Below are 16,232 nucleotides of genomic sequence, written 5' to 3' on the forward strand. Positions count from 1 at the left end.
TCTTATGTTCCCCACTTCCCCACCACTCTAACCCACACTGAAACTACCCCACACCAGCTCTTGCTCCCGAGCATGCCAAACTCTTTCACATCTTTGTGTTTTCGTGAACACACCATATTTATTTTCAGTCTAGAACATTCCACTGCAGTCTCTCACTGTCCTAATACTCCTTCTCAATCCCATTGTTAGGCCAGTTTCTCCCTGGAACCTTCCTGGTCTTACCCAGGTAGAGCAAACCACTGTCTCATCTGTGTCCAAAAGTACTTTAGAGATGCCCTTGGCCATCGTGAGAATTGTAAAGTAGCAGATATCGGGGTGAAGTGGAAAGCATGTGTGATTCCAAGAGGGATGGAATTGACCATGAATTCTGGCTCCCATCCCCACACCCCTCTCAAACTGCTTGACCTGGGTCTGGTCATCCAACATCTCTAAATTCCTGCCTTTCTCACATTCTCACTATTTGCCTTATTGCAAACAATTACCCTTCATGGAGTTGTTGTGGGGATAAATGATGTATTAGGATGTATTGTGAGGAGCCGGTCCTGGGCCTTGTACATGGTAAGTGCTCAATATTTGTTCACTTGTGTCCTCCTATTGTCAACCTTGGTGTGCCAGACTTTGTCACGGCACTGTGAATGTCTCAAGGTGAGATTACTTGTCTGTGCATCTCTCACAACATCCAGAGAATTCTTGCTTCTCAGAAGCAATACAGCATGGTGGTTAATAGCAGGGACTCTGGCACCAAACTCCCTGGGAGAGCCTAATGCTACTACTTGATAGCTGTGTGGCCTTGGGGATATTACTTGAGCTCTCTATGACTTGGTTTTCTTATCTGTCAAATGGGGATAATACTAGTACCCCCCCTCGTAGGGATGTTATAAAGTTTACATAAAGGTCTGGTCACAGTAAGCCCTCTTTTTTTTTTTTTTTTTTTTAAAGATTTTATTTTATTTATTTGAGAGAGAGAATGAGATGGAGAGCATGAGAGGGGGGAGGGTCAGAGAGAGAGGCAGACTCCCTGCCGAGCAGGGAACCCGATGCGGGACTCGATCCCGGGACTCCAGGATCATGACCTGAGCCGAAGGCAGTCGCTTAACCAACTGAGCCGCCCAGGCGCCCCACAGTAAGCCCTCTTTAAGGTTGGCTATTATTAGTAGGTGCTCAAGAACTGTTTATTGAAAGGCCAATGAATAGATGTTAGTGTGTGATAGTCTCAGAAAGTCTGGCTAACATGAAGGTGTTTATTTGGTTCAGAATGCCTGTTTCTATTCACCTACCTATAATTAGTTTCTATTACTAGGTTATTAATAAGTTGAGAGGAATTACTTTCCTGTGACGGGCAATGTCCTGACATACTGAAGGTTAAATGCCACTGACATGTCTGACAGCATCCACGTTGAAATTATTTTGTTGGTTTTAGTAACATGGATGAGTTCTAAAGTGAGTCGTCGGTCAGAAGTAAAGGTTTCCTCTAAAGAAGTGACCAGAAATATCTGAGCCGTGGTCTCGGAGAATGTTTGGAAATATCCCCTTCAAGTCTTAAATCTCCCACCTGAAAGAATCCATGTTGTTGGCTCTTTGAGGGGGAAATTCAACAAGACTGTAAAACCTGGGAGGAAAGAGGCCCGTCTGAGACTCTGCATCCCATTCAGCATTCAAAACAGCCCTGGATCCACAACATTGCCCGCGAAAGACCTGTGAGTTAATTATGCAAAAAGTGAAGATGTTTTTCTTCCCAACCTAGAGCTCACCCTCTGAAATTTCCACGTGATCAGTGCCTGACCCCAAGGAAAGCATTATTGTTAGTACACATATATGTTTTATTTCTGATTATGAGATTTAAAAAGCATGAAGTAATATCATTTTCTGTCAAGAGGATTGGCTTAGGGAGACCTGCGGCTGGGTGTCACTTCTGCCTTGGGTTGGCTGAATGATTTTATCTATGTCTTTAATTGCTCTGAGCTTCAGCTTCCGCACCTGAATGAGAAGCAGTTGGACATTAATTATGATAGTAACAAGGATACCACTTTGCTGGCCATGTGATGACACCGGGCTAAGTGCTTTAGAATTTCTTGCATTTAATTTCCATAGAATCCCAGACAGTAGCTACTTTTTACCCTCCTCATGTTACAGGTAAGGAATCTGAGCTCGGGAGAGTGGAGTCATTTGCCAAAAGTGTAAATAGCAGGCTGAGGAATTGAGCCTGGGCTCGTTTATGTTTCACAAATCTATGAATAATCGTTGATTTGTGACAAAGAGCCCTAACATGAATGGTGGTTTTCAGGAAGGATTAAGAGTGACTTTCCCAGTAGGGATCCGAAAGGGTACGTGCACCCCGATGTTTATAGCAGCAATGTCCACAATAGCCAAACTGTGGAAAGAGCCAAGATGTCCATCGACAGATGAATGGATAAAGAAGATGTGGTGTATATATACAATGGAATATTATGCAGCCATCAAAAGGAATGAGATCTTGCCATTTGCAACGACGTGGATGGAACTGGAGGGTATTATGTTGAGCGAAATAAGTCAACCAGAGAAAGACATGTATCATATGACCTCACTGATATGAGGAATTCTTAATCGCAGGAAACAAACTGAGGGTTGCTGGAGTGGGGGGTGGGGTGGGAGGGATGGGGTGACTGTGATAGACACTGGGGAGGGTATGTGCTCTGGTAAGCGCTGTGAATTGTGCAAGACTGTTGAGTCTCAGATCTGTACCTCTGAAACAAATAATGCAATATATGTTAAGGAAAAAAAAAAAGAAGAAGAAGAAGAAGATAGCAGAAGGGGAAGAATGAAGCGGGGGAAATCGGAGGGGTAGACGAACCATGAGAGACGATGGACTCTGAAAAACAAACTGAGGGTTCTAGAGGGGAGGGGGGTGGGAGGATGGGTTAGCCTGGTGGTGGGTATTGAGGAGGGCACATTCTGCATGGAGCACTGGGTGTTATGCACAAACAATGAATCATGGAACACTACATCTAAAACTAATGATGTAATGTATGGGGATTAACATAAGAATAAAAAAAAAAAAAGAGTGACTTTCCCAGTATATTAAAAAATACGTTCGCCCCTCCTTCCCTCATTCCTTCCTTTCCTATCCCCAGTGCTTCTTCAATCAAATCTCTGGCCCACCTTCCACCTGATTAGATTTTAGTCCTTTTATTTCCCCAAAAAGGGATTCTTAGTGTCTTCTATGCTTTTTTCAAGCCCAGCTAGTATCTTTATAATCGCTATTCTGAACTCTAGTCCCGTCATCTTACTTATGTCCATACTGATTAGGTCCCGCCCGTCAATACTGCCTCCTAGGAATTCTCTTTTTTAAGGTGAGTTTTTCCGTCTTGTCATTCTTTTTTTTTTTTTTTTTTAAGAAAAGAGTGGAATTTAATCTTTATTTACAGGACACTGCAAGAGAGGAGATTCCACATAGAAATAAGAAACCCACTGAGAGGAGGAGCTTCATACAGTTTGTACACTTTGGAACTGGTCAGGTAGTTTCGTTGTAAAAAGTGCTACAATAACAAAACATTTAAAAAGGGTTCTTAGTAGAGAAACAGTAAGACAAACTTCTACCAAACAGAGTACACAACAAACAACTTTCCGCCTCAGCTGTACAATCTAAAAGCTAAAAGTCCCGGGAGTGCCATCCTGAACTTGGAATGTATAGCCTTCAGAGGTAGTTTCTGGCACAACATTCTGATCTCCCTCTTCCTCTACAGAGAAACACTTCTCAATCAAGTTTAATGAAGCTTTGTACATAGACTCATTTTCATGGTTTTGTAGAGCTTCCATTTTGTCCAAACCTCCACATTCTTCCATCATTATACTAAGTTTCTCGGTTTCACCTAGTTTCTCAGCAGCCTGAAAGATGTTTGAAATGGCATCTAGAATAACCAGAATAATTTTGGTATCTTTTGCAGTTAAGAGGTTCATCAATGGTTCTATTATGCCACAATGAATGAGGTATACAATCTGTTCAACTGTCCCACCACTTGTATAGTTGGTCACAGCCCAGACAGCTTCCTTTGTGTCTTAAAGTCTGCCTTAGAGAGAACACCAATGAGGAATGGGACTAATCCATGATTCACAACTTGCTGTATCTGGTCCTGGCGACCAGCTGTGATGTGTGACATTGTCCACGTAGCTTCCTTCTGAATATTAGTTTTGGGGTTCGTTAGGAGGCTGGGAAAAACAGCAAGTGCTCCTGCATCTATTACAACCTGAGTCTGTTCATCTGTCCCAGTGACAATATTTCTTTTTTTTTTATTCTTATGTTAATCCCCATACATTACATCATTAGTTTTAGATGTAGTGTTCCATGATTCATTGTTTGTGCATAACACCCAGTGCTCCATGCAGAATGTGCCCTCCTCAATACCCATCACCAGGCTTACCCATCCTCCAACCCCCCTCCCCTCTAGAACCCTCAGTTTGTTTTTCAGAGTCCATCGTCTCTCATGGTTCGTCTACCCCTCCGATTTCTCCCGCTTCATTCTTCCCCTCCCGCTACCTTCTTCTTCTTCTTCTTTTTTTTTTTCTTAACATATATTGCATTATTTGTTTCAGAGGTACAGATCTGAGATTCAACAGTCTTGCACAATTCACAGCGCTTACCAGAGCACATACCCTCCCCAGTGTCTATCACCCAGTCACCCCATCCCTCCCACCCCACCCCCCACTCCAGCAACCCTCAGTTTGTTTCCTGCGATTAAGAATTCCTCATATCAGTGAGGTCATATGATACATGTCTTTCTCTGTTCCAGTGACAATATTTCTTATGGCTCTTGGCGCTCGAGTCACAATGGGCAATTCAGTAGCTCCTAGAAGCTTCACAAGCCAGGGCACAGTGAAAACTCCTGTTTTCACAACCATTTCAGTCCGTTCATTTGGACCATCAGTAAGGTAGGAAATGGCCCAGCAGGTATCTGCCAATACTTCTGGATCATCATGATGCAGGAGACGAACTAAAGTAGGAAGAATCTGCTCAACAGCATCTAATGGGGGTGCAGGATTCTTGTTGCGACAAAGGTTTGAAAGTGTCCAAGTAAGGTTACATAAGTAACCACATGTTAAAGATCACATATCAGGAACTGCAAGGAGAGCCAATAGTGGGTCAACTGCACTGTACTTGATAACCAAGTCTCGAAAAACTGAACCATCACCTGCAATGTTTCCTAGAGCCCATACAGCTTGTTCACTGATGTGGGCATGGGAAGATACCAACAGAGAAATGAATGCTGGGATAGTATCTCCATCTACCACAGCCTTGGTCTGTTCTGATGTCCCAGAAGCAATGTTAGTGAGAGCCCAAGCGGATTCAAACTGAGTGGGACTACAATCAGTTCTGCCCAAGAAGGACACAAATTTTGGAATCAAACCAGCCCGGATTATGTTGTCTATGGGGGGCTGTTTTTCCCTAGAAAGCAGTTTCCTAGCAGCTTGAGTAGCCTGGAGCTGGCTTTCCAGATTATTGCTATTTATGCCTTTGACAATGTCATCAAGAGACCAATTTACAGTGCCCTGGTTGTTGTGGGTTTCCTGCAGTGGAGAGGTAGCATCATCAGGAAACGAGCTTACGTTTCTCCTTTTCAGCATCTGGTCATCCTTCTTAGCTTTCCTCAGCTCCTCATTAACTTCTATTCGGCGCCGCCTCATTTCTGTACCGTCTTTCCCCTTGTTCTTGAATCTGTTAAGGCGGGTAGCTGGTGAATTAGCATTCTTGTTGGTGGACATGGTTATGAGACAAAGGGAGAAAGACGGCCGGCTCAGGCTTCCACAGGAGGCGGTCCGGGGCGTGCAGGCTGCGGGTCAGCTGCCCTCAAAACGTCCACCACGGATCACCCCAAAGACGGTGTCCTGTCCTGTCATTCTTTCCAGAGAAGAATAGATGAACGAGGGAACAAAATACTAAAATAGCAACAATGACCCCAGAGAATTGCACACTTGCAAAAAGCGGTTGCTTTTCTATTTGTAGAGTTGCAGCGATTCTTTTCTTAGATCTCTGAGTAGAGTTCACAGGTGTTCAGCATGATTTCATAACTAACTAGCTCAATTCCAGGGACCAGACAAAACTAGGGTCCCCTACTCCTCTGCCATCTTCCTCTGCCAATCTCTGGCCCACCTTCCAGAGTGCTAAGATTCCCGGTTACCCTTCCTCTACAGTACTCTTTATTTCTCTTTGGATGTGCTTGTTATAATTGCTGTTAAATAGTTAATTATTCACTTGGTTATTAAGGTCTGTCTCTGGCTAAAACATAAGCTTCTAGAGACAGGGCTGCCTCAGCATCATCAGCCTGAATCCAGAGTTTACCTAGCTCAGTAAACAAGGCCCATGAGAAATGTTTGTTCGAAGGTTGAAAGAATGAGGACCTACTATGTGCCCCACAGTGCAGGAGGCCAGAATCATCAAAGACAGGTGGTTGGTGAACCATGGTGACATTTCTGTGCAATCCCATGCCTGTCTTTCTAATTATATGCTTCCTCAAGTAGGTGGTAATAAGCTGGTGAGCATGCTCCATTGAACACCAAATGGCCACCCTTCAGGAGTGCTCTCAAAGACCCACTCTGAATTGGATGGGAGGTTTGCTTGATAATGCTTAAGGTCTGTTCATCTGTTCATTACTTCATTAGTTGATTCAATCAGCCACTCTGTTAAGCAATAATTACTGCCACAAACATTTACCGAGCACCTTGCTAGTTGCTGGTGATAGAATCGTGAATAAAAGCTTATGCTCTGGTAGAAAAAAAAATGCTAGCTGCCATTTCTGAGTACCTCTGTGAATCAGATAGGATATGTTTATGATCTCTTGTCTTCAGTATGACCCTGCAGCTTGTTAGAACCACGTCGTGAAGGAGGGAACAGGCTTAGGGGTGTTAAGTGGCCTGGCTAAGGCCACACAGCTAGGAGGTGGCAGAATTAGGACTCCAACTCAGCACTAATAAGATTCTAGAATTCTATTCCACAAGAGAAAAGAACACGTGGCTGCAGAGTGGGTAGCATTTTTGTGAAATTCTGAGCATTATTAAAACAACACATTCAGTTACTGGTGCAAATTTTGCTCTTCAATGCTCTGCACTGATGCACAGAACCCCAATTCTCCACTTATGGAGGTTACTGTGTATAGCAGGGGATGAATGTTGGCAGCCCCATAATTAGGGGATTGTAAAGAGTGCTACCACTGGGATGTGTCCCTCAGATGGCTTCACTGGGATGTTACATGGACATAGTCTAAAAGGAAGCAACAGTCCTACAGATGCATGGGGATTTAGGAGAGAGAGCTTCCCCGACAAAGAAAAATCTCACATATAAACCTTTTATTTTTTATTTCGAAGGGGAAGATGTTGTATGTTTGCTGCTTCTAGAGGGTGTCATGAAAGCTCACCATATCCTACCTCGTTCTCCCTTGGTACCAATATCAAATGATGATATTCCCTCTGGCTACAAATGGAGATTTCTTTAGAAGGCAATAAAATTCATTTTAACAATTGTTTCCCATGGTGATTGAGAACAGGAAAAACAAAATTAGCCAGGAATGAGAGAATTCTTTTCACCTCTGAAGTCAAAATAGTGCTATATGACAGCTGGGCCTGAGCTGAGCGTTGGGAGCTGAGTGCACTTCCTAGATGCGTGACCTTGGTCATGTTCTGTGACCTCTCGCTGCTTTTGCTCCTTATCCCTAAAGAAACTGGGCTGGGTGGACCTGGTCAGAGGATTTCAACTACTCTCTGAGGAGCTACAGAGATTCTGAGCAAATGCCCTGGGGAACAATGTGGGGTCCCAAAGGGACATTGGGGTTGGAGAAGATCCAGACACCACTCCTGCTTCAAGCCCAGCAGTTTGGCCCTTATTTGCTTTCTCCATTGTTGATTTAACTGGAAGGAAGCTTCCTCTGCTTTGAAAGAGATACCCTGGGCTCCAGTCACTGCCATCCCTCCAAGGCCCCTTCTGTAAGGGGTCCTGGCCACAACCAAGGTCTGGTTAAAGCCTTCATGTGGCCTTGGGTGCCTCAGTTACTTTGGAGACGTACTAGTCTGCTCACAAAGGACTGAGGACCGGGATCTGGCTTTGAGTCAGGAGTCCTCGTGCTATCAATGTGGGCTGCAGGATGGAGCCCCAGGGCCTTGCGGAGAGTGCGACTTTCGGAGGAAATTTAGCAAGTCATGAAGGAAATGACTGGATTCTGGTGAGCTGTTAGTGAAGGGCAGTCAGTGTCAGCTTCTTTGCATGGCTGGTCGTTGAAACAGGATCCTACGCGTAGCTTCCACTCCGGTGGCTCGAAGCCAGCCCCACTGTAGTCTGCCGTGTCTCAGAAGCTTCTAGGTCCCTGTGCACCTGACACTGCTGGGATGACTAGAAGTCGGGTGTGCCAGAGACTGAGGGCAGCAAATTAAAAGGATTGGAACCAAGGAAAGTTGTCCCCTGTGGTTTCTGCCATCTTGACAGGAGAAGTCTGGGAAGTGCTATTCTAAAGTGGTTTTCTAATACCACGTAAAGGGGTATTAGAGAGTATGGGTCAGCATTTGGGCTGTGTGACTCTAGGCAAATTACTTAAACCCTCTGGGTCTCAGTTTCTTCCTCTGTAAAATGGGGATACAAATTTTAGACTTCACAAGACTGTTGTAAGTTTCCATGGTAGAGTACCTGTATAGCACTTAGCATGGAGCCTGCTATGTAGAAAAACAGTTACTCTTCATTGATTATTTGATTCTCTGGAACATCACTATTTCCAATCCCCTGCCATTCAAATAGCGACAAAATAAAGCTAACGGATTGAGATGCCATTGACCTTCATGCCTGGGGACAGTGGTTACATGCAAGTGTGCACATGTGTTAGTGCAAATAGGATTGGCTTGAATATTACACAGAAATCATGTGAATATGTGTCTCTATTTGGGCCATACAGTTCTGTGTCTATTCTAACCATGCCTTTCAGATATTAACACATGTAGTCCTGACCAATGTCAGGTTCTGCTCATTTATTTATTTAAGGAATACTCACTGAGGGTCTCCACCCCAGGTTAGGCGTTGTTCTGGATTCTGAGGATGCTCATGGGACTCCTAACTCAGTGGAGTTTACTATAACAACTGGATACACACCCATTCATTCAGTGTCTATTTTGTGCCTGGCATTGTCCTAGATGATGATGTTCGAGATGTAAAGAAAAAGAAGTTTCTGGGCTTCAAGAAACTCACACCATGCCCAGAGGAGGAGCAATTTGTGGCAGCAAGTTACATACACCCTTACCAGCAGAGCGCTCTCCTCCCTCAGGCTTCTCTGCTCTGCATTTCCATGGCCCATTAGGGCCCCCACTGGCGGTCCTTCCCAGGAAAAAAAAAAAAAAAAGGCCATTTCCAGGGTCATTTGAGAGCTGTCATGTCAGAAATATCAAATGGGTCACTCTTATTCCAATTGTTTTTAATAAATCAAAAAAACAAAGTCAGTTTTGTAGGCAGCATGTAGGTAGGTCTTGCTTTTTACCCATTCAGTCACCCTGTGTCTTTTGAATGGAGTGTTTAGTCCATTAACATTTAAAGTAATTATTGGTTGATATGTACTTTTGCCATTTTCTTACTTGTTTTCTGGTTGCTTTTGTAGTTCTTCTCTGTTCTTGTCTTCTTCTCTTGCTCTCTTCCCTGGTGGTTTGATGGCTTTCTTTATTGTTGTTTGGATTCCTTTCTCTTTTTTGTGTATATCTATTATAGGTTTTTGATTTGTAGTTACCATTTAACTCATATATAACATGAGTATAGCAGTCTATATTAAGTTGATTTAAGAGACTCACTTCAGACCTAGAAACACATGCAGACCGAAAGGGAAGGGATGCAAAATCACCATGCAAATGGAGGTGAAAAGAAAGCCAGGGTAGCAATACTTATATCAGACTAAATACATTAAAACAAAGAATGTAGCAAGAAACAAAGAAAAAAATTGCATAATGATAAAGGGAACAATCCATTAAGAAGATATAACAATTGTAAATATCTATGCATCCAACATGGGGGCACCTAAATACATAAAGCAACTATTGACAGACATGAGAACATTCTATCCAAAAATAGCACCATACACATTTTTTTCAAGTGCACATGGAATATTCTCCAGGATAGATCATATAGCAGGCCAGAAAACAAGTCTTAATAAATTCAAGAAGACTGAAATCATATTGTGCATCTTTTCTGACCATGAGAGTATGAAACTAGAAATTGATTACAAGAAAAAATCTGGAAAGAACACAAATACATGGAGGTTAAATAACAGGCCTAAACAATGAATGGGTCAACCAAGAAATCACAGAGGAAAATAAAAAATTTATGGAAACAAATGAAAATGAAAACACAGCAGTCCAAAATCTTTGGCATGCAGCAAAAGCCATTCTCTGAGGGAAGTTTATAGCAAACAAGCCTACCTCAAGAAAGAGGAACAATCTCAAATAAACCTACCCTTACACATAAAGGAGCCGGAAAGAGAGGAACAAAGACAAAAGCCAGTAGAAGAAAGGAAATAAGCAAGATTAGAGCAGAAATCAATGAAATAGTGCCTAAAAAAAAAAAAAAAAAACAACACACACACACAAAATAAATTGATTGAGTAGAAACAATTGACAAAAACCAATTGACCCAGAAAGGATCAATGAAACCAGGCGCTGGTTCTTTGAAAAGAGAAACAAAATCAATGAACCTTTAGCCACTCTCATCAAGAAAACAAGAGAGAGGACTCAAAAGACAAAGTCAATTTGGACAAACCCATTAGTCACCTACAGGTCTTATGTGACTTCATTTCCTGTCCAGTGAAATGGAAATGACCATCCTCCTCTTGTAGATGAGGGGTCTGAGGTTCACGGGGAGTTTCTCTCACTTGCCCCGTGGCACAGAGCTTCCTGGCGGGGCAGAGCATTGAGACAGGGGTGCGGCGACAGCCGTGTAATGTTTCCAGGAGCCTGGCCTCACTTGGAGAAAATGATACTCCCTGACCGACCGTGTTCTTGTTTTCCCCGCTTCTATCTGAAGCAGCAATGTTGAATCTCTTTCGTGTCATTGCTCGTTGGTGGCCAATAACCTTTCCTCTGGTGAATGTTTCCCAGTTTCGGTCACCTCTCTCCCAGCTGCCTTCTCAGTAGAGATCAATAGATCATGTCTCTCCTGGCCTCATACATTGAGATAGAGGTTTTCTATCCCACTGTGTCTATTTTTTGTTTTCCCAAAGTCCCGTGTGCTGGAATTTTAATACTGGAGTCTGTTTCCTTGTTGGGTCTTGTCTCTGTTAGCCAATGATATCACGTTTCTTTTAAACACATGGTTGGTGGTTTCATTCTCTGCCACATTTGGATGCTGTTTATGGCTTCTGGGAGGGAAAGGTTAATTTCCCTTTTCGGTGTCTGATTTTCTTCTTTTAAGACGTCAACCGCTGACTTGGTTTTAGTTGGAGTCAGATCTTTGTGTTGAATCTCTTAGAGCCTCTGAATAATGCTCAGTAGTGCTTGACCAATAATGCAACAAGCACGCTTTGTGATGATTGCTCATATTTATTTTGGCTTTCAAGTCCTGTTGTGTCTACCGCTGTAAAAAAATCTATCCTGTCTGCTCTCTTCTCCCCATTTCCATTACTCCCTTTCCCATTTAGGCATCTGTGCCTGTCTCTTGGGCAACCACAGTGGCCTTGTAAATGGTCTCCTTGCAGCAATTCTTTCCCTGTGCCCCTCTCACCCACTTCTGCCAGGCCAATCTTCCAGAAGCGCAGCTCTGATCCTGTTGCACATCTGCTCAAAAACCACCCAAGATTTCCTATTCCTTAAAATGTCAGTCCGCACTCCTATAGATGAGTTCTTAAAGCTCTCAGTTCAACCTTGAAGTTTCTATGAGATTTTATAAGGCCCTAAGCCAAGCAGAAGTTCTGGGAACTCCATCAAGTCTTCTAAGAAGTACTCTTCTTAACTGGTAGCTCCTGCCTGGCAACAAATGGTGTAGTATTCGCTCAGCCTAGAATCTCTCCTTTTCCCTCATCTCTACACAGCCTGGATGTCCCTCAAGGCTCAGATCAACTCCATCCCCTCCAGCAATGTCCCAGACTTCTCCAGGCCACCCTCGTGTTTCTCTTGATGCCATTCTTGTTTGAATTCCCAGTATAGTGACTGCGTGATGTTCACTGGCTAACTGGCTTCCAATCTTTTCACACATAAGCTACAGAATCTTCCCATGTCTGTCCAGTTAGTCCAGCAGTCAAGGTTGAATTCAGATTTTTGGCTCCTAAAGTTGACACTTAAGTGCTACCCCTCCCCTGACACTTACATTCTGGAGACCAGTGAAAGACTGTGGTTGGTGATGTAGGTAACTCAGAAAAGTTTTATTTCCTATGGCCTGAGTCTGATCAAGGAAAGCCCATGTATTCACATGTGGATCAGATCTTCACACATCTTCACCAACTTTTCTCCCAAACTGTGACTCCTCAGAGGTTCAGGGTTATATAGTCCACTCTTCCGTATGGGCTGAACCAGGCTTTTGTAAATACAATTTCACGTCCCTTGTTGCACCTTCTGATTCACTAGTCCCCTCTTTGGCCCTTTCATATAACTGTCATCGACTTCCTGGACATGTCCCTTCACTCTTTGCTCAAGCTGGCATCTGTCTCTGCATCACCCGACTTCCCATGCACTGCCACTACCCAGGAGGTCTTCTGTGTTGACACGCGTGAGCCACTCAACCCTGTTCTCTTCCTCCCTGGTTCTTCTCACTTCTGGTGGCTTCCCCTCCAAGCGACCTCATTCACCCACTCTTGTGGCTACACCCTGGACTTGGTCAGTTTCTGGAACTGCTCCACCTCAGAAGTCATAAAATTCACACTTCCCACTCTCTGACCACAACTTTCCTCTCCTTCCAATTCTGTCACTCACTTGCTCTCAGCTTTCTGGTTCTCTGGCTCATCTACCTTCTTCTTTGTCCTGCACTCTCCACTGCCCTTGTCTTTCCTCTCATCCCTATTTGCATAGATTCCACAGCTCATCTCTTCAACAACTCCCTGAACTTTAATGTCATTGCTCTACTGTCTTTTTGCCACACACATATCACAAATGGATCTTGCAGGATTCCAATCATCTGCTCTATCTGTGCCCCCACATGGCAACTGAAATTCGCTCGAGGTCAAATCCATTCCAGCCTGTAGATCAAGGCCACTGTAGATGAATGCAAACCTCTCAACTGATGCCTCATTACTGCGCAGCTCCTGCATGCTGCTTTGCTTTTCAGGTTTCTTGTCTGTTCTCCAGGAATTATTTCAAATATTCTCCTCTTTTTTCAAATCTCAACCTCTACCTGTACTTTCATGCTCAGCACATACAAAAGTGATGGCCTCTCCTCATTTTCTATCATGAATCCTGAAAACTAGCATGCAGACTTGCCCTTTCTTTCATCCTGAAAGTCTTCCCATGCAGCCTGTCTGGCTTTCTCAGGACCTTTCTGTTATACTCATTCCTTCTCTGATGGTTTCCACAACATCTCCTCCTTTTCACATACTTTCTGTCAGTTTTTAAACATATTTCTTTCTTTCTCATTATTAAAGAAGAAAACAAATCCTTCTTTAACCCTATGTCCTGCTCTACCAGCCACCCCAGCCTCTTCTTCCAAAGCTATGGAAGCTACTTGGCTTGAGGAATAGAAGAAGTTCCCTATGAACTGAGCATGTGATACTGGTTTGTGGGAGGTGGGAGATGAGGTAGGAGCTTGATGCTTAATAAACATTGATTAAACTGAGTTGAACAAACAAGTTTATTGGGTGCAAACATGTTGTTTAACAAATATGACTTAGGAGTTACACAGAACCATGACACAGAACCCTTGACTTCAAAGAACCTTCAAAGTTGAAGAAAGACATTAACAACACCTGAAGAGATAGTAGTAGTAGAGGGTAGATGCTAACTGAACTGGCTCAGTCTTCAAAGTATGTCTTAAATCTGATCTCTTCTTACTATCTCCACCTCCCCATGATAGTCTAACTCCATAGGATTTCTTTCCTGGATTATTTCATTAGTTTCTTAATTGACCTCCCTGCTGATATTCTTGCTTCACTTTGGACAATTCCTTTGGCTAACATTTGCCTTTTAAAATATATCACATCCTGTATCTTTTCAGCAACAAACTGTTACCCTGGATGATAATCTTTGTTAGAGTTCAAGTCAAATCCTTACCATAATCTGCACCCACCACCAAACCTGACATCATCATCCCTGGACCCCTAAGTGACTCCCTGGGCTCCAACCACATAGATCCCCATGCTATTTCTTAAATGCAAGTGGACCACTACACAGGGACTTTGTATTTACTACCATTGCTTCTTGGCAGGGAACTTCCCCAAATATTGCCTTGGCTACTCCATCACTTCTTTTAGGTTTCAGTTCAGAAGATACTTTATTAAGGAGTCCTATCCTGATCACATTGTATGGAAAAGGGCATCCTGACCTTCTTAATTCTCTCTCCCCTCACCCTCTTTTATTTTTCTTCTAGGACTTAACACCATCTGGCAAGTAATTGTTTTTGCATTCATATATCTGTGTCTTCTTATTTGAATGTTAACTCCATGAGGGCAGGGTCTTGGTTTGGCTCGTTCTCTAAATTATCTCTAGGTTCTTGCACATAATGATCATTCCATAAATAATGAGCGAATGAATAATGAATGATGAAAAAGAACCTTGCCCCATGCTGCTGCATGTGTTCATCCATTAATTCAATGCACATTCATTCAGCATCTACTATAGGTTAGTAGATGCTTACTAACATCTTTGAGGGGCTGGTGCCTGGCAGTGAACAAGCCCCCAAATGATCTGAGTGTTTCAGTGACAGGCAAGGTAGACTGAGATGACCCAGATCTCTCTGGTTCGAAATCCATGGCTTGGTGTCTCCATTCCAGACCCCCAATTCCAGGGCTGGTTAAAAGCTCAATTAAAGTTGACCCTTGAACATCATGGAGGTTAGGGGTGCTGACCTCTGCACAGTCAAAAATCCATGTATAACATTTAACTCCCCCAAAACTTTACTAATAGCCTACTGTTGGCCAGATGCCTTACCAATCACATAAACAGTCGATTAACAGATATTTTGTATGTGTTAATACATATTATATACCCTGTTCTTACAAGAAAGTAAGCCAGAGGAAAGAAAATGTTATTAAGAAAATCATAAGGAAGAAAAAATACATTCACAGTACTGTACTGTCTTTATCAAAATACATCCACATGTAAGTGGACCGGCGCAGTTCAAACCCACGTTGTGCAAAGGTCAACCGCACTTTGGAGCAAGCAGCAGGTTGTGATGTGAGCAGGCATTCACATCTTCCTCTTCTGCTTGGGGTTAAGCATTTTCCAGCATTCAGAAGCTGGAAAGGACATTAAAACAATCTAGACCCAAATCCTCATTTTATAAGTAGAGAAACTGAGGCCCAAGAAGGAGGCACTTGCCTCACATCAGAGGGTAAACTGGCTGCGGAATTCAGCAGGAATCACTGGGTCCTGCTTCCTGGGTTGGGGATCTTTCTAGTGTACCACACTGCCTCTCTTCATCACCGCTTCCTTTAATCCCCTCCTCACAATGTCTTCCTTTTCTTTTTGACAGTCAGAACTTTGTTAGGGAGCTGGGCAATGTGTGCTATGAAAAGCAACTTTATAGCTCTGTGCTGTTATGATCATATTTGGGGGCGGGGTGGCCAGAGCAGGCGGGAAGGAGCCAAACAGCCTGGACTGCATGGCTGCTCTGTGTTTTAAAAGGATCCCCGCTGGTCACACCCTCTCCCAGGCTCCCTCACCCTGAGGGCCACATCGCGGTCATCAAGCAGTCAGGGAAATGAAAACAGTAATCTTAGAGCCCGGAGTGGAGCTGAAGGCAAGACCCCCACCCGAGGCTCAGACAAGGCAGCAAAAGAAAGGAAGAAAGCAAGAGCAAGAACGGCAGGGACCCTCCTAAAGGAGAGATGGAGAAATTTTTTTTGCAGGGAGGGGTCCAGAGCAAGAGCCTGCCACCCATGTGGGCCTGGTTTTAGCTAAGTTGCAAAACATGGTAGGTGGGTCAGGATAAAAAAGATCCTAATATGTGACAGGCTCAGCTTATTGACTTATAAAGCATTTGTCCTAAAAACTCATCAAAGTAGGTAGGACTCATGAAAGCTGCATTATAGGAAAATAATTGATGACCATTTGATGACAAAATATAATTACAGAGCCCTGAAATAAAACCTAATAGCATCACC

The 16,232-nt window shown here is 43.4% G+C and overlaps 1 pseudogene; it reads right to left on the reverse strand.

Moving 5' to 3' along the window:
• Positions 1 to 3,621: 3,621 nt before the first annotated feature.
• LOC118010286 lies at positions 3,622 to 5,736 on the reverse strand (annotated as a pseudogene).
• Between the last annotated feature and the right edge of the window lie 10,496 nt (positions 5,737 to 16,232).

The sequence above is a fragment of the Mirounga leonina genome, unplaced genomic scaffold, assembly GCF_011800145.1.
Source record: "Mirounga leonina isolate KUSES-001 unplaced genomic scaffold, KU_Mleo_1.0 Mir_129, whole genome shotgun sequence".
In the NCBI taxonomy this organism is placed as follows: Eukaryota; Metazoa; Chordata; class Mammalia; order Carnivora; family Phocidae; genus Mirounga; species Mirounga leonina.